Here is a 12,392-nt window from a genome sequence, read left to right on the forward strand (position 1 = left end):
TTACTCATGGCAGTTAAAAGAGAATACCTACCAAATTTGTTGTCGCAAAGATTCAGTTATGTATTAGATATATGTCACCTGGCATGGACTGAGTGCTCAGTAACTGTTGGCTGTCAATAGTACTATTATAGACAGTCCGCTGGTGTGAGACCTTGAAAGGGAATGTCTGATAACCTACGTATTTTATGAAGAGAGAAGGATGAAATACAGAAGGACCCTAGGACGGTACTTTCTGTTCTGGAAGGAATTTAAATTGCGTGTCTCCCAACAAAGCAGGCAGGACGGTCCTGAGCCACGCACACTGTCTTGTTCATTACAGTACAAATAGTACCCTCGTTTGTCCCCGCCCACTACATTCTAGTCACGTCCCCCGAGTTATCGTGAGAATCCAGAATACCCCCATTCCCTTTCAGATGTCCCTGGGAAGTTAACACCCTCCTTGGTTGAGACTCACTGGCAGGCACAGTCTGAGTTCGACTCTCAACGGGAGTAACACAGCGCTGCCTCTGCCCCAGCAGCCAGTGGAGAGATCGGACCCCGAGCGTAGGAGGGAGGAAGTTCTGATCTCTCTAACTTGTCTCTTTGATTCAGCGCTCAGTCGTATGTGTGTCTCCAGAGGGGCTGTCGCCAAGCTCTCTGATGACCCTACAGAGAGCAACAGCGGTTTACTGAGGGAGGGAGGACCTTGGTTCTGCTTCATCCAGGTGCACAAACTTGGCACAGGACTCTTGGTTAGTTTAAGTGCTGGTCCACGACCACCACGGAGCCATTCATCTTCCTAATCCACCTGTAACTCGGAGACTTGCTCGATCCCTTGTTCCCAATGCATTTATTTAACAAACTAACGTTTATTAAGCATTTATTCTATGTCGGGTGCTGTTAGACGCATCATACTCTGATGATGAAGATGTGGCCCTGGTCCTCAAAGGAATAACTTAGCCCCAGCTGGGAAACAGATCTCTGTAAAAGTAATACAAGGGAGTGAGTGGTGGCCTATTCCCCCTTGGAGCCAGTCTATTAGCCTAAGGAGCTATGCTAATCGCTCTACATGTACATCCTGAATTCTTGAAGTGCACGTCTTTATTTCTTTTATTTCTGCCTCCGTTGTACTCCTTACAAAGGGTATTTCTCCTTCCCCCCGGGACTTATCAGTGTCAGAGACTCAGCCCAGGTGGCCTGGTGGAGCAGGTCAGGATAGGTCAGGGAGTGCTCACATTTGCTCTCTCGACTTTCTGGAGGAGCGCCACCTTCCCACAATGTGTCGTTTGATCATAGATTTCTCCTTGTTTCTCTTATGCAGAAGTTTTGTGTTAAGGGCTCCGTCTGATCTGAAAGGGAATGTTTAAGATCGCAGCATAACCGTCCTAACTATCTCGTGCCTTTGCAGATATGTTAAAATGTTCTCAGCCACCTCCAGTCCTGAACTCCCATTTTTCACAGTTAACGGGCTGTCACGGCTCCCCAGCCGTCTCCGAAGCACCAGAGGGAGTAAATGCAGAGAACTCGGTGTCGATAGCCCTTACAAGCAGATGGCACATCGTCACCTCAGGAAGGGCAGGATGGCAAGAAGGAGTGATTGATGGGAACTTGGTGGAGTTCACTTCATTAGTTTTGCATAGATTCCTGAATTGTGGCTTCGTTACTGGAAAAAATAAAGTCTAATAACGCAGACTGTTGTAGAGCCTGGAATGTGTCCTTGTGTTTGAGGATTACGGCTTTGTCCTCTTGGAACCCCAAAGTATCTGTTTCTACCTAGACCTTCCTTATCTTGGGGGAAGATTGATAGCCTTCAGGGTGAAGGAGAGGACAGAGACCCTAACCAAGATAGGAACAGGCGATAATCAGACGAATGGACGGGAGCCCTCTATCAGGAGAGAGAATGTGTTTGAGATTAGCGCCTTATCAGGGAAATGTTTGCACTTATCTTATTCTTTGAATAAGTTACAAGACATTTCTCTTCGTTCACGAAGACAAGCTAGTAATTCAGAAAATGCGGATGTGTCGTCAGATGGAGAAAGTCGTTTTTGTGTGTCTGTTCAGCTCGCCAGATCAGCTGATGTGGACTGAGTGAGTAGTGGATCGTTGACAGACTTCACTACCAAGTGAAAAATCTTAAACTTTTCATCCTAAAGGTAAAATGGGACGTGAAGTCACCGGGTTAGAAAGACGTGATTACGTCAGCTCTCCCGTATCCCCGTGTGAATGGCACCAGCCAGCCAGAAGCCCCGTCTTGCTCGTTCGTGCGTCCCCGTGCACCATTCGCTAACCGTGGTGTGGATTCTGCCTGTGCAGTCTCTCTCCTCCGTGGCTCCTCTCCTCTGCCCCAGGCTGGAATTTGTGATACCCCGATAGCATGCGGCAAGATCCTCCTGGCCATTCTCCCTGCCTGTAGAACTTGGTCCCCTCCTCCCCATCCTCTACCCTGTGACCAGAGTGGCCTTTTTAATATTAAAAATGTCCCAGCTGAACCCTTCAGAGATGGTCTGTGACCTTCAGGAGGAGGGGCGGGAAAGACCACTGACCCGTTCCTCTCTCCCCTCCTAGACTCTTCGCACATGTATTTCCCCAAACGTGACACGTTCCCTCACCTGCCTTTGCACTTGCTCCTTCCTCTGTCTGGAGCTGTTTCCTCCTTGGTTTATTTTTATTCTCCAAAACCCCACATCGCTGTCACCTGCAAGGAATCCACCCTGACCTCTCCCTCCTGGTCTCACCGAGCCGTCCTGTACGTCCCACCCATGAAGCACACCGAGCTCGTTGCTAACAAGGGCTGTGTCTTTCAGATCTTCTATTTCTCGTGTCTGGTAGGGAGCAGGCAGTCAGCGAACACGTGTTCGGTGCGTAAAGTCTGAAGGCTGAACTAAGTAGGAATGGCTCGGAAGCGATACCACCCTCTCCTACTCCTTGCCTTCCGTGTCATTTGCTCTAGTTTCTATCTCACGGCCATCCATTCCGAGGAACCCTCTGGGGACCCACCCCGTGTTCAGTTCTTTTATCATGATTAGGGTCCGTGTCCCAAACAATCAGTGGAAGAGTATTGCTGAAAGCTTTGTTGGAGATATATAGAGAAAGCCAGGAGAGGCAGATACATTTGACAAAGCTCAGTCTCTTCCCGGTAGTGAAAGAGATTGAATAATCTTTGACATTCAAGTCGCGGTGTCAAAATATCATTATATAAATTGCAATAAGGCACACGAGCCTCTCGAATTACCTGGGCGTACCGAGTAGAAGTTAAGACGGAGTGCAAAGAGAATAAAGCCCATCTACGTTATGGAATAATCACTACGTGGTAGTAACGACCACGACCGTTTGAAAATCGCTGTCATGAATTGGCGTTTGCTAGTCTTCCGATCACAGCTGAGTATGGTAGCCCCGGGTTTTCTCTTTATGTGGGTAATTCCTCGATTGAAATGAGAATCCCATGCTCATGAAAGGGAAGTCAAATATTCTGTACCGGGCATCGCATCCATAACCTTTTCCATGACTAATCTTTTCTTTTCTGTTTTCAGTTTAAAAAAACGTTTTTTAATGTTTATTTATTTTTTTTTTTTAATTTTTTTTCAACGTTTATTTATTTTTGGGACAGAGAGAGACACAGCATGAACGGGGGAGGGGCAGAGAGAGAGGGAGACACAGAATCAGAAACAGGCTCCAGGCTCCGAGCCATCAGCCCAGAGCCCGACACGGGGCTCGAACTCACGGACCGCAAGATCGTGACCTGGCTGAAGTCAGATGCTTAACCGACTGCGCCACCCAGGCGCCCCAATGTTTATTTATTTTTAATATGTGAAATTTATTGTCCAATTGGTTTCCATACAACACCCAGTGCTCATCCCAAAAGATGCCCTCTTCCGTACGCATCGCCCACCCTCCCCTCCCTCCCACCCCCCATCAACCCTCAGTTTGATCTCAGTTTTTAAGAGTCTCTTATGCTTTGGCTCTCTCCCACTCTAACTTCTTTTTTTTTTTTTTAGTCAATCTTTTCTTGACGTGCAGGTGCATTGGCCCTTACTGGGCCGAAAGAGTGCCCCGAGTCAGATGGGTTTCCTCCTGTATAATCCCTCCCTCCATTTAAGGCAGGGATGGCAGTGTCTTACTCTTCTTTGTCTCCAGGTTACTAGCTAAGTGTTTGGCACTTAAATGTTAAATGAATAAATTGTTTAGGCAAAGCTCTTAGTGGAATGATCTAATGACCGTAAACAGGAAAGTGGAGGGGGAGGGGGGGAGACTTACATTTTAAGAATTATGTGTTAATAAGCGGTGAACTATTTGAATATAAATCCAATATTAATTATCATCAATAAGGGATGAAATGTATCGAGGATTTCCTAGGAGCACCCGAAGCTCCACTGCCTCTCCCCGTTAAGTGAAAGACTGAATTTTATCGTTTGGAGGGTGGGGGAGGGAAGGAAGAGTGAATTTAGTAGCACGCAGAGTTCGGCTGGAACAAGTTTGGTGGGATGGAGTATTCCAAAGTAGAAGTCTTCCAGCCCGGTCTGCATTAATACAGAATGTGCCACGAATAAAAGAAAAACAATTACAAATTGTAAATATTTGCAATCCTCTCCCTTCCTTGCCGTCTTGAGAGGACTAGTTCCGGGCTTGTTTGGGCTGCGATTTGTTGTGAGGTCAGAAAGGTGAATGATGAAGCTGAGATTAGGCCAAATTGCCCCCAAGGGAAAGAAAAGGTGATGAATGGGGCAGGGGTGGTGGTGAGGGACCGTGAGAGAGAGAGAGTGGGGTGAGGTGGGGGGCAGGCTGACGCATGATTACCATGTGAAATGGAGTTCGGGAAGAGAGGTACATAAAGGCTTTTTGGGACGTCCTTCTGTGCAGGGACCCGTGTCGAGGCTCCCCACCTTCCTGTGACCCCGCCCTCCCATCCACCTCTGTTCTCCACGCCTCCCCAGAAAGCTTGGGTCGAGACCTAAAAGCTTGACACCAGCTCTTGTGGGTGTCCGATTTCTCTTTCTTTTAGATGGGACCCAGACCATGCAAGCCTCCACCTGTACATGGGATACAGGTACAGATGTTGAAGTCAGTGTTTGTGCTGTCATGGAGGAAGAGAAATCGGGAAACTGCTTTAAAAGAGTTTTGGATTTATTTTGAGAGAGACAGAGCAGGAGAGAGAGAGAGAGAGAGAGAGAGAGAGAGAAAGAGAGAGAGAGAGAGAGAAAGAGAGAGAGAATGAATCCCAAGCAGGCTCTGTGCTGTCAGCACAGACCCTGACACGGGGCTCGATCTCACGAACTGTGAGATCATGACCTGAGCCAAAATCGAGAGTCGGATGCTTAACCGACTGAGCCACCCAGGCTCAGTTTTTAAATACAGTTTAATGATCGTTTAAAACATCGTTGTCCTCTTACCCTACCCTACCCCTCGCTTCTTTGCATTATTAATTTTTTAGCTAACCCTGTTTCCCGAAAAAGCAGAAACTTTCAAGGGAACTTTGGTTCCTGACTGGATAAAATCGCTACTAAAAGCCAATTACCGGGGCCCCTGGGTGGCTCAGTCGGTTGAGCGTCCGACTTCAACTCAGGGCATGACCTCGCAGTCTGTGGGTTCGAGCCCCGCGTCAGGCTCTGTACTGATAGCTCGGAGCCTAGAGCCTGCTTCAGATTCTGTGTCTCCCTTTCTCTCTGTTCCTCCCCCACTCATGCTCTGTCTCTGTCTCAGAAATAAATAAACATTAAAAAAAATTTTTAAAGCCAATTACCAAATAGTGAAACCCAAAGTCAGGCTGTTTGATCCATTCTGAATAAGCTTCCATTCTGTATTCCTCAGTGTTTTCAAGCTGTAAGCGTAGGGGCGTCTGGGTGGCTCAGTCGGTCAAGCATCCAACTCCTGATTTCAGTTCAGGTCTTAATCTCATAGTTCATGGATTCAAGCACCTCATTGGACTCTGTGCTGACAGCCCAGAGCTTACTTGGGATTCTCTCTCTCTCTCTCTCTCTCTCTCTCTCTGCTCCTCCCTTATTCATTCTCTCTCTCTCAAAATAAATAAACTGAAAAAACTTTCAAATTGAAAGCTGTAAGTGTAGACATAGATGAGTATAGAAACATCAGTGGCCCTTAGATCAAATATGGAATAATGACCCTCCATATCCGTCTGACCATCGGAACCTTCTCAAACTAGGAGGTAGTGTGGTACATACCCGAGAAATAATGGAGTTCACTGTCATGCCCAGTGTGGGCAACCTGACTGATAGAGAGGCAGCTCAAGCCACTCTATAATGCACCTGTCTCGGGCTTTCAATAAGAATTCTGTAGCGTGGGCGAATGGGCACAGGATAGGCTGAGAGGAACCCAACAGTGTTGATATGATTACTTGATAACTGAATTCCAGTCACTAGGCGATGAAGTCATTCCTGTACACGCACACAGCACTATTCTATGCCTGGATTAGTTTTGCAGGGAGGCTTTCACAAAGCACCACAAACAGTGGCTTAAAGAACAGAAATTTCTTCTTTCCCATTTCTGGAGCCCGGAAGTATAAATCGAGGTGTGACAGGGCCATGCTCCCTCTCTGAAGGTGCTAGGGAAGGACCTGTTCCGGGTCTCCCCGCTGGCTTCTGGAAGGTAGCTCTTTGGCTTGTGGACGGTATGACCCGAATCTTCCCCGTGTGTGTCTGTCCAGATGTTGCCAATTTACAAGGGCACCAGCTATAGTGCAGAGGGACCCATCCTACTCTGAGATGGCCTCGTTGTAACGAGTGACTTCTGCAATGACACCACTTCCAAATACAGCCCCATTCTGAGGTACTAAGGGGTAGGACTTCAACATACGAATCGGGGGGGGGGGGCACGATTCAACCCGTAACAGTGCCCCGCAAGGGACAGTTTGGGGGTTCAGGCTGACTCTAGCGGCCCTGCATTCAACAGAGTCCCCTTTTGGGGAGGGGCATAACAAGCATTCATTGATTTCGGGTAACAGGGCCTTCCCCAGTCTGTGATGTAATGTCACACTCCCCCAGCAGCTATTTCTGGCCCACAAGCCTGTGAACATTTGAATGCGCGTGTGCAGAAAAGACAATCAGCCAGACAGGTTTCTACTCCCACTGAAGAGCCTTCACATGGATCAGTCACCCACCCTGAGCACCACGTTAGATTTGACATCTGAAATGTGTCTGGCATTTTCAGGTAGAGAAGCTTTTATAAAAAACATCACATGGAGGCCGATTCCTTACTCTCTCCCTGGAAGAGCCCAAACACGGAGATCTAGACGCAGGGACCTGCAGGGGTATGAGACCGTGAATAACCAAGCCTCTGAGTAAGTCTGGAGCGAGGGCGCAGTGTTTGAAGCCTCATGCTATTAAAGGATTATTAATCCTAATTTTTCGTACTCTTAGTCCACTCGGTACATAGTAGACACTCACTGAAATTTGTGAGCAGATGAGAAATGGAGTCTCCACTCCCTGGGCATGCGCGTCACGGTCCCCACGTCTGTGCCTTTCTCTGTTCTAAGAAGCGGGGAGCTGTGCTCGCCCAGCAAGGGAGCTCACGAGACGGTGATGATGCCTGGATGACATCCTGAGTGAAGTCAGAGAAGTATAGGTCCGGGCTTGTGCAGAATCCTTCAGCCCAACCAACGCACGGCCTTGGGACACAGAAACATCGCCCCGCCCACCGGGCACACAGACACAGTCCCTGCTGTGCCTCCTGTGTCCTTTCTTTGTTCCTTCTTCCTTACTTTCCCTTGCTGCCTCTCTCCGTGCTTCCTAAGCCACTTAGTAAGTATATGCCTTCCAGACCCAGCTGGAGGAGATCTCCCCGAATGACCCATCTGGACGTGTCCCATACACTTGTAGACAGAGCAACTCACTAACGCCTTGGCTTTCCTACCAGCCTTTCGTTGGTACCTCGGGAGTCATTTATTACCCTGCACTTTATCCATCTCCGTTGCCCTCGTACCTGGCACAATGCCTGGCTTGCACGTAGTAGATGGTTAGTATGTGGTCACTGATAAGCCAACCGAATGAATGAATGATTCCCTACTCTGTGCCTGCATTGCGCTGTTCTGAAGTGTCGCGGGGGACTCAAAGTGATACAGCTGATGCTAGGGCATCTCCTACGTCCACTGGAGCAGCCTGGACACAGAGAACTGTGACGGTTCGTTTGGTGCCTGTCGCCCCCCACGCCCACCCCCCGCATGATGATAGGCTCCTGGAGAGCAGGGAATGTCACCTGTTCATGTGTGACCCTCCAGCGCCTCTCCCGGCCCGTGGAATCCAACGGTGATTGGAAGGACAGAGGGAAGAAGGAAGCTCTTTTCAAATCCTGCACTTAAGTTTTACACAGAAAGGCAGGACCTTTGGCTTTAGATCTTTGCCAGCAGGAAGAGCAGTAGCCTGGATTTCCATCGGGAAATGAACTTGAGAACGATGAGCGCGGAACATGGTCACGTGACCAATCGGCTGACTTGCGCACCTGAGCCTTTTGAGGGTGTGACGCGTCCAGTGGAGTTGTTTCAAACCCACTTCCTCTGAGGTCAGCGTGTTTCGTGGCATTTGGCAGAAACAAGGATATGTTGCTCATTTGTAATTATACACGGGGTTCGTTTTGACTTTGTTTTTTTTTTTTAACATTTATTTATTTTTGAGACAGAGACAGAGCATGAACAGGGGAGGGGCAGAGAGAGAGGGAGACACAGAATCGGAAACAGGCTCCAGGCTCTGAGCTGTCAGCACAGAGCCCGACGCGGGGCTCAAACTCACGGACCGCGAGATCATGACCTGAGCCGAAGTCGGACGCTTAACCGACCGAGCCACCCAGGCGCCCCTTGACTTTGTTTATTTAAATATGCAGGGATTTACGTGGTACAGTTCTTGAGGACACTGGACATAAGCTGATAGGAGTGTGAATGGATGAATGAAGGAGTGACTTAAACAAATTGGAAAGTAGATTGCTTTCGGCAGGTGTTTCTGTGTGTTCCTCACTTTTCACCATCTGTAGGACTCCACGCCACGTAGCTTCCTTGAGTGAATGTCACCACAGTAGGACAGGGGCTTTTAGACTGGACAGTACTAAAGACAGGTTGTTTGGAGACCGAAAAGGAGACTTCGGTGCCAACATTTGGCTAAGAAAAAAAGTGAATGCAGGGTTTGCCAGCTGATTATTCCAGTGTCAGAGAAAATAATGTCAATGGCGCTCTTAAGAAATTTATTTTTGTACTCTTGGTTTGTATGAAATGAAGGGAAACTGGGTCTTGAGAAGCTGTAGTTTCCAAATCAAAAGGAAAGGAACAAGCTGGCGCGATCTGCTTTTGCCTTTGAAGGAGCTCGGTGTGTGGGTGATGTCTCCCCAGTGCTGCCCTCGCCCCTTCCGGCACACAAGCCCCCGGTCGGCTGTGCCTGTCCTGTCATTGCTGTGTTTTCTGGCGGGGGAGCACTGTGGTCGGCGTAGCCCACGGTCCGTTCAGTTTCATATGCCGACCGATGAGGAGTTCTGCTGGTTGCGTGCAATTCTGTGGGTAGACAGGCCGGTCAAAATGTAATCCCCGCCGACCCTCCGCGAACGTTCCTTTTCATTTCAGGTATGCTGTGGGCGCGAAGGAAGGATCTAGTCCAAAGTGCCTTGGGGTTTTGTTCAGTCCGGAGAGTAGTTTTTTCCTCTCTTGCCTATAGCCATTTTCTTAACATTACTGAAAGGACTCTTTTCCTAATGAAGCATGAAAATTGATTGTATCTTGCCAGGAGGGCCTTCCTAAGTCTTAAGATATTAAAGATTTCATGAGAACCACATGAAGAATATCTTCCTGAATCATTTACATTTTCCCCTTTTGTAGGCTTATGTAACCATGCAGAAAATCTAATAATAAGTGTGCTTTTAGTGTGCTATGTGCCATTCTGCAGACAGCAGGGCTGTGGGGGCAAGAAACCAGTGCCCAGGGTTTGTGGATGGCAGCAAAGTGTACAAGGGTTTGAAGAAAGCCCTACTGGAAAAACCTATAGCTAATTGGACAGAGAATCCATTTTTGTCAGGCTCTTCTTCCTTCCCTGTGCAGTCTTCATTGTTGTGGGAGAAGACAACCGTGGCCATGGCCATGGGCCTTTCTCGGAGTGCGTTTTCCAAAGCTCGTCTCTTGGACTATTTTGGATCTCAGAGCCATGTTGGTCTCACCCAGGTGATGCCAACTCCGAATAGGGCAAGGGAAGCTAAAATCTGGGTTAGAGAGAGCCCTTAAACTAGCTACATAGGACGGCAATGAACAGGGAAAAACGAAGACACCTGTGATGCCGTTGAATTTGCCCAACATCCGTTTACAGATCAAAAGAAATGGATACGGCCCCAGCCTTTCCCATGGTCCAAGATTTAATAAAAGGTCCTATCCAGATCCCCCCAAAAGTCCCCCAAAAGAGGGACATTCGGCGCGCTGGGGACACGCACCAGCATCTGTGGTAGGTAAAAGAGCTGCGGAATTGTGGACCGCCGTTTCCTCAGGGACACTTCTGCAGATATTTGCTTTGGACCCTAGGTAACAGGGCTGTCGTTCCTAAAGTTTAACTGTTTGCGCCTGGGGAAAAAATAAAACCAGTTTTCTGTGTGAGGTGGCTTAGTCATGGGAGTCAGTGAGGTCCAGCCCGGGCAGTAACGTATCCCTTCCAAATCCTTGTGCCTCCCCGCTAATGCCAGAGTTTTTGTTTGCCCTTTGATGTGGTGGTGGGGTCTGAGCTCGTCCAGGCTCTGCTTGCGGGGGGCGGCGGGGAGGAGGAATGCCTCCTTTTGCCCGGGGGCTGCCTTCCCCCACCTCTTCCCTCCAGGGCGCGTCTGCAGAGTCCCCAGGCAGGTCGGGAGTGGGTGCCCGTTCCCCCGCGGCCAAAAATGTGTTCCTCGGAAGGCGAAGTTAGCAGGGCTCACCGGTGCCATGAAACGAGGCAGGCTTTTTGTATCTCTGCGAAGTTAGACGGCTTCGGGGGCTCGGGCTAATGTCCCGCTCTCCTCTTTTCCTTGGGAAAACAGAAGAAAATGGGCGGATTTCACCAAAGGTGTTATTATGTATGTCGTCCAGACGGATTTCCCTCCTTTCGAAGCTTCTCCTCCAACAATATTCCCATAATGTGTGTGTGTGCTGGGCTTCGCACCTTTTATCCCAGGCTCCCCGCTCATCTCCGTGTCAGACAGAGGTGAGGGCCGCTGGTTAAGGGGGCACCTTACCCCCCAAACCACACAGGTGTCCGCTCAGCACTGCCAGCCCGGAGTAGGTCGCCATTGATGATGCATCGCCGTCTATACCTTCTGAGACATTTTCTCTTTAATTGATGCTCACTTGGACCTATGATATTTCATTAAGGTCCAGAGGTGCTCATTAAAACGAGCATCGGATAACATGCTGGATGTGCCTCGTTGCTGTGAGTCCAAGAGAGGGCTCTGTGGAACTTGTTATGGAGGGCATTTATAGATTGTTCAATTAGAGGATTAGTGTTGTGCTAAACCATTTTCAGGTTAATCAGTTGTGGGAAACCAGATTCGATGTTTAAGCAGGCTTGAACGATGGTTTCATCGGAAGAAAAGTTGTTAGGCCACTGTAACTTCTCATAAACCCTCTAGCTTGCTAATCGACGGTACTGTGCAGTGCGGTGCTCCGATTTTGTTCTGTGCGAGCCTTTCTTCATCAGAATCGTAAGTCCCTTTTGAACAGGCCCAGGGTCTTTGTGTGTCTGTGTGGGTCTGTGTTGTGTGTGCCCCCATCCTAAAAGCTTCCGGTGCCACTCTAGATACCTATCAGCTGCTAAAGAATTTGTTGATGTCGAATTAAAACAAGTTTAAAACAAGTCAAGACTGTTGATCCATCTTGTTGATGTCAAGGTTAAAACAGGTGATTGTCAGCATCTTTAGAATGTCATTGCAATGTGTCATCACAGGGTTCACGTCATGGTGACGCAGGTAAAAGGTTGTCTCTCTTTACAGAAAAACACTGATATTGCGTGTTGATCTGTGACCAGGTTGTTATCAACAACAGGAGGAGCGGTGCAAAGCTCATATGGAATTAGAATGGATACACAGAGCCAATCTGGATGTAATGCTATTGACCTGATAAAGACATGACTTCCAGCCCCGGAATGGCCCTGGCTCCTTTACCGAGAAACATGGGTGGCCCAGATCAGAAGGTCATTTGCCTTTTCCCTTTTCCCTTTTCCCTTGGCAATCGCTACTAATTGCCTTTTGCCCATGCACATTAACATGACCACGAAGCAGATAGAAGATAAAGTAAGTAAAAACCGTATCATCGGGAAAACTAAGGCACAAATAACAACTGTTCGCTCATTTGCACCCGGTGTCTGAACCATTTACGAGTAGAAACCACACTACCAAGCCATTATGGGTACAAGAAGGCAGGTGTAGGTTGCAGGTCTCTAGGAATAGAATGTGCCTGAAACAGATGTGCTCATGTA

The 12,392-nt window shown here is 48.4% G+C and overlaps 1 protein-coding gene across 7 annotated transcripts in view; it reads left to right on the forward strand.

Moving 5' to 3' along the window:
- The window catches only part of ATXN1 (ataxin 1), a 417,826-nt gene that overhangs the window by 342,521 nt on the left and 62,913 nt on the right, over positions 1 to 12,392 (forward strand). The gene's annotated exons all lie outside the window — the stretch shown is intronic.

This window comes from Prionailurus bengalensis, chromosome B2 (genome assembly GCF_016509475.1).
Source record: "Prionailurus bengalensis isolate Pbe53 chromosome B2, Fcat_Pben_1.1_paternal_pri, whole genome shotgun sequence".
NCBI classification, from domain to species: domain Eukaryota; kingdom Metazoa; phylum Chordata; class Mammalia; order Carnivora; family Felidae; genus Prionailurus; species Prionailurus bengalensis.